Source organism: Rattus rattus, chromosome 8 (assembly GCF_011064425.1).
Source record: "Rattus rattus isolate New Zealand chromosome 8, Rrattus_CSIRO_v1, whole genome shotgun sequence".
Lineage (NCBI taxonomy): Eukaryota > Metazoa > Chordata > Mammalia > Rodentia > Muridae > Rattus > Rattus rattus.
In genome coordinates, this window is record NC_046161.1 from 111421252 (window position 1) to 111435440 (window position 14189).

Here is a 14189-nt window from a genome sequence, read left to right on the forward strand (position 1 = left end):
CATTTAAGTGTCTTGTACAGGCTGAAGCATTTACCTGTCCTGTAACCCCCCTAATGTGCACATGTGGGAATCAGAGGACAATTGTGAGTGTTGCTTGGTTTTTTCCTTCCTCTCTGTGGGTCCCAGGGATGGAACTGAAGGCATCCATCTTGGTGGCTTTATTCACGGAGACATCTTGTTGGACCCATCTTAGATTTCTGGATGGGTGCCTCAGTGTACCTGGAGATGACCATTTGGCTATATTAACTGGCCACTGAGTTCTGGGGTCTGCTTGTCTCCAATCCCCAGTGCTTGGGTTCCAGGGGTGCTAGGTCCTGTCCAGATCTTTTGAAGGTGCTGGGGACACCTCCCATGCTTGTGCAGCAAGTGCCTTATGCATTGATCCATCTCCATAGCCTCATGGACTGTGACTCTTTAATCTCCACATACACACCTATTACCCTGTCGTTTAATTTCACTTGACCCTCAACACCATTCTGGCTATGATTTGATCTCTTAAATTATATTTTAAATTAATATCTGTCTGTCTGTCTGTCTGTCTGGGTGTACATGCCATGGCTTGCAAGTGGAGGCTTTCATAGTTGGCTTTCTCCTTTGTGAGTCTCAGGATTGAACTCAGTGGTGAGGTTTGAGGGCAAGCGCCTTCACCCCTGAGCCACCTGACAGCTCCTCCTTGAGGAAACGGAGGCGCATGGCACAGGGCACATGGCGCAGGACAGTGTCTTACCTGCAGAATGTTAGGCTTTCTAGAACTGAACAGCACTTTCTCCTCTTCAGAGGAGTGGATAGCAGTGAAGGGCTCTGCTACTTTTAATAAATGCTGACACACAGTTCTGTGTGACTCTCTTTGCACAGCACGGTGGTACAGCACAGTCTGTCCACCCACACGTGTTAATTTTCTTTCGTATTTTTTTAAAATCAATTCACAATTTAACCATTTCACCGCAAATGGACTAGAGACCCTGTTAGAATTATTTCTACCCATACTTACCAAAATCTAGGAATCCTTTATGCTCAGCCCTTTGAAAGACCTCAGACTTCTGTAGCACATTGTAAATTAAACAGGACTGATTAAAAATGGCGACTGTCACATGCTAACAACTCTCCATTACAAATGTGCACCTCAGAGCTTATACATCCTTTGAGTACTGTGTACTCATGGCAAATATAAACATTTCATTAATCCAGCCTCAAAACCAACGGCATCTAGTCAATTTACCTGACACAAATTCATAAACTACAGACCAACTTAAAGAAGAGGCCTGGGTCTGGAAAGGTCGCTCAGTGGTTAAGAGCACTGGACCTGGGTTTGATTCCCAGCAGCGACCTGGTGGCTCAGTCTGTAACTTCAGTCCTAGGGATCTGCCGCCATCTTCTGGCCTCTGTCGGTACTGCATGCATGTGTCATACACCATACATAGACGAAACACACCCATAAAATAAAAAAGAATATATTCTAGAAAAAAAGGAGAATTGACTTAAGGTTTTCTTACTGATGTTGAGTGTAAATGGTTTTGGGACAGCACAGCATATCCCAAAGGAGAAAACACTCTAGGAATAAGAAGCAAACCCATTATGTTCAAACAAGCTTGAAGCGTTTTCCTAGTACCTGAAGAATATAATTGAGTCCCTTTGGATTTCCCTCTAGATTTCTGTCAGGCAACAACAGGACGAGAGAGCATATTAAATGCCTGCAGCCCACAGCACAGATACATACTGCCTTTCCCAGCTTTTACATGGATTCCTGGGACCCAAACTCTGTATGTCAGGTACTTTATGGACCGACCCATCTCCTGAGCCTCCACACAATGAATTTTTGCCCCATTGCTAAATCATGGAGACTTCCCTGAAGTTATTCTCAATATCCTGTAGGTCTGACGATGCACACAGCCCAGTCAAAGTGACGACATTATGTACAGCCATGGCTGAGTTTCCTAACAAGATTAATAATTTTGTTTGTCTAACAGTGACTGTCACGCATTGTGACTTTCACAACTGTCGAGCTGTGAAAGAGTTCAAATCAAGGAAATAAACTGATTCATTTTTTACCACTGTTGCTTCCTTTTATGACCACATTCTGCGGCAGCACTGCCTACCACAACAGCCTTGTCTCCAGCCTCGCCCTGTATGCCTGAATCCTGTGTGTGCTCGAATCCCTGTGTGTGCCCACATCCCTGTATGTCCCCGCATCCCCCTGTGTCTCTGTGTCCCAGAGATGCAGCATAAGTCCTTGGACAGTGTTTGTTCAGGCAGCCTTATGTTCTCAGGAGAGTTACAACTGTTCTGTTCTCCATCTTGGCACATTGCATGTTCACACTGAGGACAAGGAGCATCTGCCTCAGGGTACCATGTGCAGCAAGAGGTAGCATGCGTTATGTGCAGACTTAAGAAAAGGGTCATGACTGGCAGGCAGTCACACAGGAAGGAAAGTCTGGCTGGGCGTCTGGTGGACCTGAGATCTCTAACTCTTATGCATTGTTTCTGATTCTCCATGTTCTCCACAGAAGAGGCCTTCAATAACCTCAGGACGACAAAGAGGTCCTTTTGCAGGTGACTACATATCCCAGGATGTAAGCATAGGCTCTTATTCTGAGCCAGGTTCTCTCTATGTAGCCCACACTGATCATGAATTCACGGCTGTAACAACCTTTAACTCTGAGCCCTGGGGCTCATATATGAGCACCACCATGACTGGCTTCTGGAACCTTCTGGAGTGGAGAAGCCTTCCAGGATCACAAACACAGATTGTCTTTCCACCCTGCCCAACTCCGTGCTGGGTTCTAATGTCCATCTTCAGTCAGCTTGGTCAAGAACAAGCTGTCCAGAGATCTGGGGATGGAGTCATGCTCCCCACCCACAATGAGAAGGATAACTGGTCTACCCAGGCCAGGAATAGTGTGTCAAGAGGAATAGTGTGCCTCATTAGAATGGCTGAAAGATGCTGTATGGTCTTGGTTCAGTACTCTGCCGAGGGATCTCAAGGGGTGGGATTTGACTTCTTTGGAATTTAGCTAAGCAGGGGGCCAGCACCATGTCTTGACCAGTCATGAAGACAAAGATGGAAGGAAGGATATAGCTCTAATTTCATTTCTACTTCTCACACTGTCGTTTCTTTGGTGTAGTCCCACACAGGCCTGACATCCCTACGACAAATTCTCCGTGAAGCAGGAAGGCGCCGAAGGCCGCTCTTGGCCACCCCAGCCGGCTAGCCCATCCTTGAGAGCTCTTTGAAGGGATACACAGTATCGAATTCAGAGTGTGATAGACTGAGAGGGTACTGTGGGAGGCTGCTGTGAATGGCTGGGTGAGCAGGAGCGGGGACTTGATCAGAAGGATGAAGCAGGCACAGTGTAAAACCAGTGCAAATTCCAGCGGGGAAGTGGAGGCAGGGGGATTGGGACTCAAAGTCAGCCTGGACTACACTAGACCCTGTCTCCAAAGAAACAAAATCAGTGGAGATTTAATTAAAAGATTTCTTTTTTTTAATTTTTATTTTGTTTTTAAAATTCTCTGTTTCTCTTTGACTCTGTCTCTGTCTGTCTGTCTGTCTGTCTGTCTGTCTGTCTCTCTCTCTCTCTCTCTCTTTCTCTCTCTGTGTGTGTGTGTGTGTGTGTGTGTGTGTGTGTGTGTGTGTGTGTGTGTGTGTATATGTGTGAATTTATGGTCCAGGGCATCAGGGTGTCTGTGAGTCCCTGATACGGGCATTGCCCACTGAACTCAGCCCAACTCAGGACCTTTGGAAGAATAGTGCTCTTAATTCTTGAGCCATCTATCCATCTCTAAGAGTCTCTTTAAGTCAGGGTATTTTTTTTTTTTTTTTTAGTGAACCGTATCACAAGCTAAGTCAACCATGTCTTTGCAAACCGATCTCAATGTGGCAGCAGCAATGGCCAAAGGCAGCCGTTAGTAAATAAGACACTAGCCTTATGGTCTGTTGTAGACCAATGGTTAGAGCCCCGAATGCATCTGCAGGTCAGACTCCCTCCCCAGTGTGAATTGTGGTGTGGCGTGTGGCCTGTTCCTAAGCTGGCAGGATCCCTGCTTACAGAGAGCAGCACAGGAGAAACAGATCCCGCACCATTATCAACACCTCCAGTGTATCCTGGCCGACAGCCTAGGCCATCTTACATTTCTACACCGGCTACGCAAGGCGCTCTTCTGCCCAGAGACCATTCTGACAGCACATTTTGGCAGAGGCAGAGGGGACCTGGCCAGCTGTCTTTGTCCACACGGACAAGACAGCCATGTGTTTTCTGCCTTCGTGTAAGTGTGGCAGTGTGGCCACAGAGGCACTCGAGTCATGGTCAGCCTTCCGACATTCTCCTGCTGGGATTACACAGTGACAATTGGACAGTCAAGGGCTGGTGAGATTGGTCAGTGGGTAAAGACGTCTACTGCCAAGCTTGATGGTCTGGGTTTGATTACTGGGACACACAGTAGAAGGGGAAAGTTGTCCCAAGAACTCCACGTGTGCCAACCCCCGGGGGCCTCTGAAATAAGTGTTAAAAAAGGAAACAAGTCTGACATTGGAACGCCAAGGAGAATCCTGAATGTTCCTTAGAAAGCAGATCCCTCCTGGTCAGCGGTTGGAGACAAGCCCCTGAGTTCCTCAGAGGGTACAAAGAGCTGGGTTCACTCACTGACTCTTCCTGTGCCAGAACGTTCTAGAACCAGGTCCCTCCCTACTCTCCAAGCTGCCTCTTTGTGAAGATAGGAAAGGGTGATCTTAGAAGATGCTGAGTGTAGGATCAGCCACCTTGTGAAACTAGCTTACTCTGTAGAAAGATTTGACCTCAGTTAAAGACATGTCCTCAGACTACACGGAAGAAGGAAAGAAAACTCCTTGAAGAAAAAGGGAAAGAGAAGAATGCAGGATGCTAATATAGACGTGAAAGCCTGTGAGGCCCTGGGACCCATGGAACTCCTGTTCCCCGGGGCTTTGAGGGCGCTGTCCATGGTCTCGGGCGTTTAACTCTGCTGTGGGTCACAGCTCCTCTCACGGACCCCAGGGACTGGCAGAGCACAGTTCTCTGTTGTGTCTGCTTCACCGCTCTCCCATTTTCAAGCTTCATGATGCCAGTGGGTAACTGGTACTGACTACCATCAGAGGGATGATGCCCGATGATGCCTCCGCACTGAGTGGCTGTGTTTCCAGCTCCCGGGGAAGCCAGCGCCCTCTTCTGGTCTCCATGGGCACTGCGCCACTCCCATATGTCATTAAACGATTGTAATTGGCTAGAGATGCCAGAGGTGCTTTAGAACTAGTTGTTTGAGGATGAAGTATGTTCAGGATGGACGTTACCGTCTCCCATATCAATGAAAACGGACAAATATCTGCAACAAACAAGGATAAAAGTAGAAAAGAGTTTCAGCGACCCAGCAGAAAGCAAGAAAGACTAACAAGAATTCAGTGTATATAATTCACATAAAATCCATAAAGATATAAACCGGGTTTCTATTTAAATACAAGGGAAGAAAAAACTTAAAGAAGAAAAAAATAGACCCTCAGACTGGCTACTCCCTAGTCACATGTCCCTCAGTCAAGCACAAGTTTCCTCAAATGTAGAGTGGGACTGGGAGGGAGCTCAATGGTTAAATCCTTGTCTTGATCAGCAAGGCTAAGGATGTATCCCAGAGCCCATGTTGTGGAGTTGCAGAGGCGGCCTGCATGTAATGCTAGAGTCAGGTGGCTGAGACGGATCCAGAGCTGACTGTGAGCTGATTGGTGAGCTCTGGGCTTGATTGAGACCTCCTGGACGAATAAGCTGGAAAGCAAAGGAGGGGGATTCCTGACTGAACCTTGGTCTCTGCATGCTCCCGTGCTCTCACATCAGTGCAGACACACACATGTAAAGACCATGCATAAGCACACATGCAACAGACACACACATGGGGTGCAGTGATATGGGGAGAGTGTTTGCAGCTAACTTTTGTGCACAGTGTTTAGCATGCCTTATGGTGTGTGTGTGTGTGTGTGGGTCATCGGTACAGCATAAAGCTGGCAAACAGTCACTAGGCACTACCTGTGAGCTACTGCTGGTGTTGGGTTGGGTAGGGGACTCGATGGTGTTTGAGGAGAGGGTGGCTGAGGCCCAGAGGAAAGATCACGTGGAAACACCCTAGTGTTTTAGGTGTTTCCTCCCTTGAGTGCTCCTCCAGGATCTGGGTATGACATCCTTTAAGACCCCGATGGTCCTCCTTGGAATGCCCTTTCTGGCAGCCAACATTACATTTAAATAGTCTATTGATTTTTCCGTCTCTCAGCCAGCAGAGTCCTCATGGCTCTGTTGACACAGCAGAGATCTCACACTGCCCTTTCTCTGAGCTCTTTACGTGCAGTGCAAGAAGCCAGCTGGGCACAATTGGGTGGGAGAAACAAATTCATGTGTGCACACACTCACACATGTACACACTCACACATGCACAAACTCACATGTGCTTGGCACACCCTGGGTGGGAGAAACAAATCAAGGCCTGGAGGACACCCGCAGAGCACATGTACCCGCCCACAGAGCAACCTGCCTTGTTGGCCGCACTTGTACTGCTTGGAGAGAGCAGGTGGCCTCTGCCATCTCCTGCCGAGACAAAGCCCAGGAATCCAAAGTGCTGAGCCTCACCTCAGTGCTTGTGACTCAGCCAGAGCCCATCCAGGTAGATGGCAGCATGGCCCCTGACTGTATCTGTGTACACTGGAGTTCCTGCAGTCTCACCCCCAAGAGATACCCCGTCCCCCACACTGTTCTCTTTCCTTCCCCCGCCCCCAATCCCAACCCTTTCTCCACTCCCCAGGCATCTCTGTCTTTTAAGAGTACAAACGTAGTCATCTCCAGTCAGAGGATAAAAGAATGTTTGTGGCCACGGTTGGAAGAGTTCTAACTGGCCCGGCACTTGTGCTTTCTCCTTCCTTTAATGCTTGTGTGCATCTATGGGCATGTGCACATGTGTGTGTGTGTGCACATGTGAGTGTGTACATGTGGAGGTCCGAGGGCAATCCTGAGTATCCGCCTCAGGAATGTCACCCATGTCCCCTGAGGCAGGGCTCCCCTTGGCCTTGCATGAGTTACTTTTTTGTTGTTCTGATAAAAACACCATGGTCCAAGAAAACCTAAGGGAGGAAGAGTTTATTTTGGCTCCTGGCCCTAGAGAGACAAGAGTCCTCTAGAGGAACAGAGGTGTGGCCACAAGTGACAGGCTTGGTGGCTGAAGCAGCTCACATCTTTAACCACAAGCATGAAGCAGAGAGAGCAATCTGCAGCTAGCATGACATCTTTAAACCCTCAAAGCCCGCATCTGGAGGCTTACTTCCTCCACGAAGGGTGCACCCTGCAAACCTCCTCAAACAGCACCGCCAACTGGCGACCAAGCAGTCAAGCATCCCAGCCTGTGGGGGACATTTGCAGTTAAACTGCTACAGCCTAGAGATCAGGAATCGGGCTATGCTGCCTGGCCAGGGAGTCCGAGGTGTTCTCTTGTGTCTAACTCTCAGAGCTGGGGTTATGAACACGAAATCCACACACCCAGCATCTTCACATAAGCTCTGGAGATCAAACTGAGGTCTTAATGGTTGCAAGGCTATTGATTCGCCGCTGAGCCGTCTGGCCAGCCTCAACTCAGATGTGAGGGTGTCATACATTATAAACTGTGGTGTCCTTACTGCCTCTCCTCAGCATGGGAGTACCAATCAGATCAGCGCATCTTCCGATTGCATCGTGTCCAAGTGTTTGTTTTTAAGAATTGTCGTTTCAGTCGCTGACTTGAGTTTCATTAAAGAACCACTCAATGGGCTTTGCCTTGGGAACAGTACAGTGTCTTCAACCATTTTGTTTCTGTCTCCCCAGTGTGAGCTCGAGCAGGGAGGGGGGTGGGAGGGAGCACAGGGCATGGGGGTGTTACAGTGTGCACTGCCACGCCCGCCACCCACCTCACTTCAGCCAGCACTTGCTGGCATTGCCCGGCATGATGGCACACACAGGCAAACTGCAGGGGTCGTGTATTCCAACCAAGGCTGCTGTGGTGTCATGTGACACAGCACAGGTGGATGCTCTTAAGGAAACCTCAGGCTCAGCCTGCGTTTGACTTTGAATTCATGTTTGATTGTTAAATATTCAGAAAAGTTACCATTGTCTGTCTGTCTATTTTATTTATTTATTTATTTATTTATTTATTTATTTATTTGACACATGGTTTCTCTGTGTAGCCCTGGTTGGTCTGGAACTCACTCTGTAGACCAGGCTGACCTTGACTCAGAGATTGGCCTACCTCTGCCCCCTGAGTGCCGGGACTAAAGGCGGGCGCCACCAGGCCCAACTGCATTGCCAAAATCTTACGACCCCAGTATATTCAGTTGCGTGAGCTCCCCCGTCATGGACTGTGTGCTGGATATTGTGTTTGTGCCAACGTGGCTCAAGCAAGGATCGTCTGAGATGAGAGAACCTCAGTTGGGAAACTGCCTTCATCAAAATGGAGGGCAAGTCTGTGGGCGTTTTCTTAATTAACGATTGATGTCAGAGGGCCCAGGTCACTGTGTGTGGTGCCGCTCCTGGGGGGATGGACCTGGGTCATATAAGAAGCAGGCTGAGCGGGGTTGGGGATTTAGCTCAGTGATAGAGCGCTTGCCTAGCAAACGCAAGGCCCTGGGTTCAGTCCCCAGCTCCGGAAAAAAAGAAAAAAAGGAAAAAAAAAAAAAAAAAAAAAAAAAGAAGCAGGCTGAGCTGAGCGAGCCAAAAGAAGCAAGCGGGAAGCAGCGTCCCTCCGTGGATTCTGCTTCGGTTCCTGCCCTGAGGTGTGAGATCCTGCCCTGACTTCCCCCAGTGATGGAGTGTGATCTGAGAGTTGTAAGTGTAACCAAGTTCCTTTTGGCCATGGTGGTTTATCACAGCAGTAGAAACCAAACTGAGACAGGTCGGGAACCACAGTTTTCTTATTAGGTTTTATCGTCTTTCTGTGTGCGGGTGCATGCTACAGTGCCCCGTGGAAATAAGAGGACAGCTCGTGGGACTTGGCTCTCTCATTCCACCACGAGGACCCCAAGGATCAACCTCAGATCATCAGGTTCTGGGACAGGCGCCTCTGCCCACTGAGCCATCCCACCAGCCTCGTGAACCACAGTTTAACAAACTCTTCAGTGATGTCTGTCTTCTTAGAGTTTATGAAGGGCGGTGTGCTGGTGACGTCAGGTCTTCTCGGATCACCCTGTCAGGGTATCACTCTGGCTCTGTAATGGCTGACTTTTACAGAGGATCAGGGGACAGGAGAGAGGTCCTGTGAATAGAAGGAGCTCCAGAGAAGGACAAATAAGGGTTGTGATCTTTTCCTGAAAGGACTGTGGAGAGAACCAGGGTGGGGGTTTGGGGGGTGGAGCCAGAGCCAGCAGGCTCATCCCCCACCTGGTGGGCAGTCTCTACGTCTCCACCCCTGCCACCCCCCCCCACCCCTGCCCGCTGGCCCTTTCCCCTACCCCCCTCCCCCACATCCATCTCCCTTTCCTGACCCATTTATTTTGGGCGCACGCATCCACTCGTCTGCACGTAGAACCATTCAGCCGCTCCTCAGAACGCTTCCTCAGCTCAGACCTTCTAGGCCACGAACTTGTAACGTTTTGGCAAAATCCTGAGATCATCAAATATGAGAAACCGCTCTGGGCCTGGAAAGTCTGAGCTTTGCGAGCCGCAGTCTCTGTGTTGGGCATCAGTGTCAAGCACATGTACGGCGTAGACACTAATCTACGTCAGTGAAGCCGGTGGACATCTCTGGATCCCTCAAAGCGTTTGCATCAAGCTCATTATTAAACGTCGGCAGATAAAAACCATGCAATCGGTAAAGTTCCGATTTCCTTCCAGGTCCTGCTGTAGGTGCTGGGGACAGAGTGAGGAATGACACGGGCAGACCCTGTCCCCCAAAAGACCTTACAGTTTGGTGGGCAAGGCAGGAAACAGAGAACAGCTGCCCTGTTTGGCTGCCACTTCCTTTGTCTGTAACTATGGAACTGTGGACCCTGATATGTATTTCATACACACATAGTGGACAGGGAAGATTTACATAAAGCGGAGAAATCCTAATTGTGGGCTCTTCACCGTGATACTCTCTAGTCACAGAGCAGCTGGTATATATATACCACATACACAGTGCACACAGTGCACATACACACACACACACACACACACACACACTCACAAACATGGAAAATATTAAACTATATGCCCTCTCTGTGAGTCATCTCCCAGCACCCCCATGGGCATCAGCAACCCAGAGTCTCATTAAGCCTTGCTGTGCAAGAGTCTACAAGCTGGGTGTGGGTGCACATACGTAACACTAGCCCTTGAGGTAAATAAGGCACGGGAGGGGGATCATAATACCAAGGTCAATCTTGAATACGGTCCTCATTTTAAAAAGGGCTCATCTGGGTCCCGGCAGGAGCTGAAGCAGCTGGTCAGTCATACGGCTGTAGTCAGGAGCAGAGAGAAATGAACACAGCCATTTGCTCTGCTTGCTCACTGCCCATGTTCCATTTATTTTGCGTGTATGAGTGTTTAGCTTCACGGTATGCATGCGCACCATATGCATGCAGTACCTATAGTGGACATAAGAGGGCGCTGTTGTCCAATAGCTGGAACTGCAGTTTTGGCCAGGGATCTAGTGTACAAACTCACACAGACGCCTAACACACATAATTACAAATAAAACACATCTCTACAAAAGAGGGTTCTTTATGAATATCCAAAGGTATGAGTATCCCTCTGGAAGTCCAGTAGGTCTTACGGACTCTACTAGGAACCAGGGACAAAGGAGCTGGTGTGACATATTATGCCTCAGTGTGTCAACATGTTCCCCGGTATATCCTGAAATCTGAAATTCAAGAGGAAAAGAGCTGGTCCACAGGCGTTCACATGGGGAATCAGAGCACTTTCTAAAGCATGAGACTGCTAGGCTTTTTTTTCCCTTTGAGTCATTATTGTTACTGTGACAGAGATTCAAATCACCTTTAATATCTTTCTATTACCTCCACATCACCCATCCACATTCCCAGACCAATAATTCAGCCATGATGGCAGTCGTCAGACCTCACTGGGGAGGAGACTAATTTGATTCCACTCAGAAAGGACACGTTGGCTTGTGTCACCCCTCTAAGATCAGCGATTAAAACAACTGTGATCTTTTCTTTTTTTTTGGCTTGATAAGACCTTTACCCATAATGAATAAAAGTGTATTCAGGCACTGACCCCGAGTGGTTTCCCTCTGGAGATAATTGTGTGCCTCTCTGAAGAGACTCCTTGTTATCCCCAGAGAGGAAAGATGGCTGAGTCACAAGTGGCCCATGGTTCAGTGACCCAGGCCTGTGAGTCAGCTGGACCCCGGACAGTGATCATAACTGTGACAAGGGGGGACATAGCTCTGCTCTGGGAGATGCTGATTATAGAATAGGGGGAGAGTCATGACAGTGAACATTCCAGAAGGAAGTCTCTGCTGAGTTATAACTATGGCTGGGACAACTCACAGTCACTTAGGGAAGTAAACGATTTTTCATTGGATTTTTCATTACCTCAAGGTCTAGTGTTACGTATATGCACCCACATCCAGCTTGTAGACTCTTGCACGATAAGGCTTAACGAGACTCTAGGTTGCTGATGCCCATGGAGGTGCTGGGGGATGACTCACAGAGAGGGCATATAGTTTAATATTTTCCATGTTTGTGAGTATGTGTGTGTGCACTGTGTGCAGTATATGTGGTGCAGTGAATTGTGCAGTGTGTATGTGTGGTGCGTATGTGCAGTATGTGTGTGCGGTATCTGTGGTGTGTGTGTGTGTGTGTGTGTGCTATGTGAAATGTGTGTTCACTGTGAAGCTGAAGGGGTTAAACTTGATACCAAGACATTGCTGTAAAAATGGGTCCTAGCTTGCCCCCTACTGCTGAATAAACGCCATGACCCAAAACTTGAAGAGGGAAGGGTTTGTTACACCTGACTGCTTGTAGTCCATCATAAGGGGAGGTCAGGGCGGACACTCAGGCAGAGGGGAACTGAAGACATAAGGGAATTACTGGCCTGCTCCTCAGGCCGGTCCATCCTGCTTTCTTAGACAACCCAGGACTTCCTGCTCTGGGAGCTCGCACCCACAGTGGGCTGAACCCTTCCACCGATCAAGAAAATGTCCTCGGACTTGCCTACAATCTGATGAAGGTGTTTTTCTCAGTTGAGGGTCCCTCTTCCTAGATGACCCTGACTTGTGTCAAGTTGGAGACACACACACACACACACACACACTTGCACACTGCCAGCACACCAAGGGAGCCATTGAGACATGCAGGTGTGGAAGAGATTCTGGATGACCTCACACCTCTCTCAGAAGTACCTGTTGGGGCTGAGCCTGCTTGGTAGAGAACTTGTCTGCAAGCACAAGGCCCTGTGTGATTGATACAGGACACCACGTGAACTAGGTGCAGTGGCTCACACCTGCAATCCCAGCACTCTGGAGATGGAGGCAGGAGCATCTAGCAATGTCTTGCTAGAGGTCATTGCTTCTGGGTTACTTGGAACTAAGTCCAGAAAACTTGAAAATTGGCACAGTGGCTTCGTGGTCACGTTCCCGAATGTGAAATGACTTGTTTGTTGGTTATGTTCACAATCGTTAAATTCCCTGGTTCTACCTGCCCACCCCCACCCTCCAGTTCTTGTAATTAAAATTAGGATGGCTTGGGGATCACTTCCTTCCTTCCTCCCCCACTCCTTCTCTTCTTTCCTGAGATGGGCTCTTCTGTATCTTGGGGTAGCTTCCAGTACCATGTAATTAAGAATGGCTTAGAACTGATCCTTCTGCCTCCACATCCCAAATGGTAGGACTACAGCCATAAGCCACCACACTCGGTTATTAATTAACTTAATTAATTAATTGGTTGATCAACTACAGGATTTCATGCAGCCCAGGCTAGTCTCAAACTCAGCATGCAGCTGAGGATGACTCTGAGTGCTGGGATTACAGGTGTGTGCATCCAGGACCTGCTTATGTGGAGCTGTCGAGCAAATGCAGGCTTTCGTGCACGCTAGGCAAGCACTCTACCAACTGAGCCACATCCGGCCCGGAGTTGTCTTTTAACGAGAGAATGTGAGAAAGGTCTTTAGAGACACTTTTTTTGGACATTTTTGTTGTTGCTATTGTTGTTTGAGGAGCTGGGGATTGAACCCTTGAACCCAGGACCTGGTTCATGTTAGGCCAGCGCTCCACCACTGATCCTCAGCAATGCTGCAACATCAGACACACGGGCCTGATGTGGGATGGGGAAACCAAAGCCACTGGCAGTAAGAGAGCAGTAACAATGTAACGTTTGGAAAGACAGAGATACTGTTTCCTAGGAGGATAGCGCAAGACTCTGAGTTGGCAGAAGTGAGTCAGGCCAGGGAGGGTTCAGCAAGCCCTTGCTGTGTGGGCACTGCACACATCAGTCTATTTACGCTGGAGCACTCCTGGGAATGGCTGGCAGCAAGAGCTGAGGAGACGATCCTGCCTGCTTTAGTGCTCTGTAGAGTGCCATCGAACTGTACAAATGGGGGACCCAGTTCCAAGCAGGAAGAGATTCCTCTTGTCCTTTCACAGACACAGCTTGGGGAGTGCAAATGGGCTCCGCCATAATTCAGCAGTCTTATGCAAATCTGTTCAGGCCATCTGCAGATTGGAAATGTGAAAGGGGTACAGCAACAGCATATCACCACAACCATGATCACCACCACCACCACCACCACCACCACCACCACCACCACCATCATCATCTCCTTCATTGTCATCACCACAACCATCACACGAGTGGGAGGTGTGAAGCTACATGTTCACATGTGTGGGAGGTGTGAAGCTTTGCAAGCCTAAGGAGTTGTTTTGAACCTAGGAGTCCACTTGCTTTGGGTTATGCACACAGTCCTCTTTTAATACTGGAATTGGCAGCCTCGCTCCATTGGTAGCCTATGTGTGTGCTACCCCCTGTGCCCCAACAGTGCACCTAGCGGCCTCTGGCAACCTCCAGTCCCCACCCTCTTTGAACAGTGTGAGAAGTTTCTCTTTCCCCTAATGACCGCCAAAATTTGGACAGTTTCTATTTCATTTTTAGATGAGTATGTATGTATGTACGTATGTATGTATGTATGTATGTATGTATGTATGTATGTATGTATGTATCTGAGTGTCTTTTCTGCATTTATGAATGT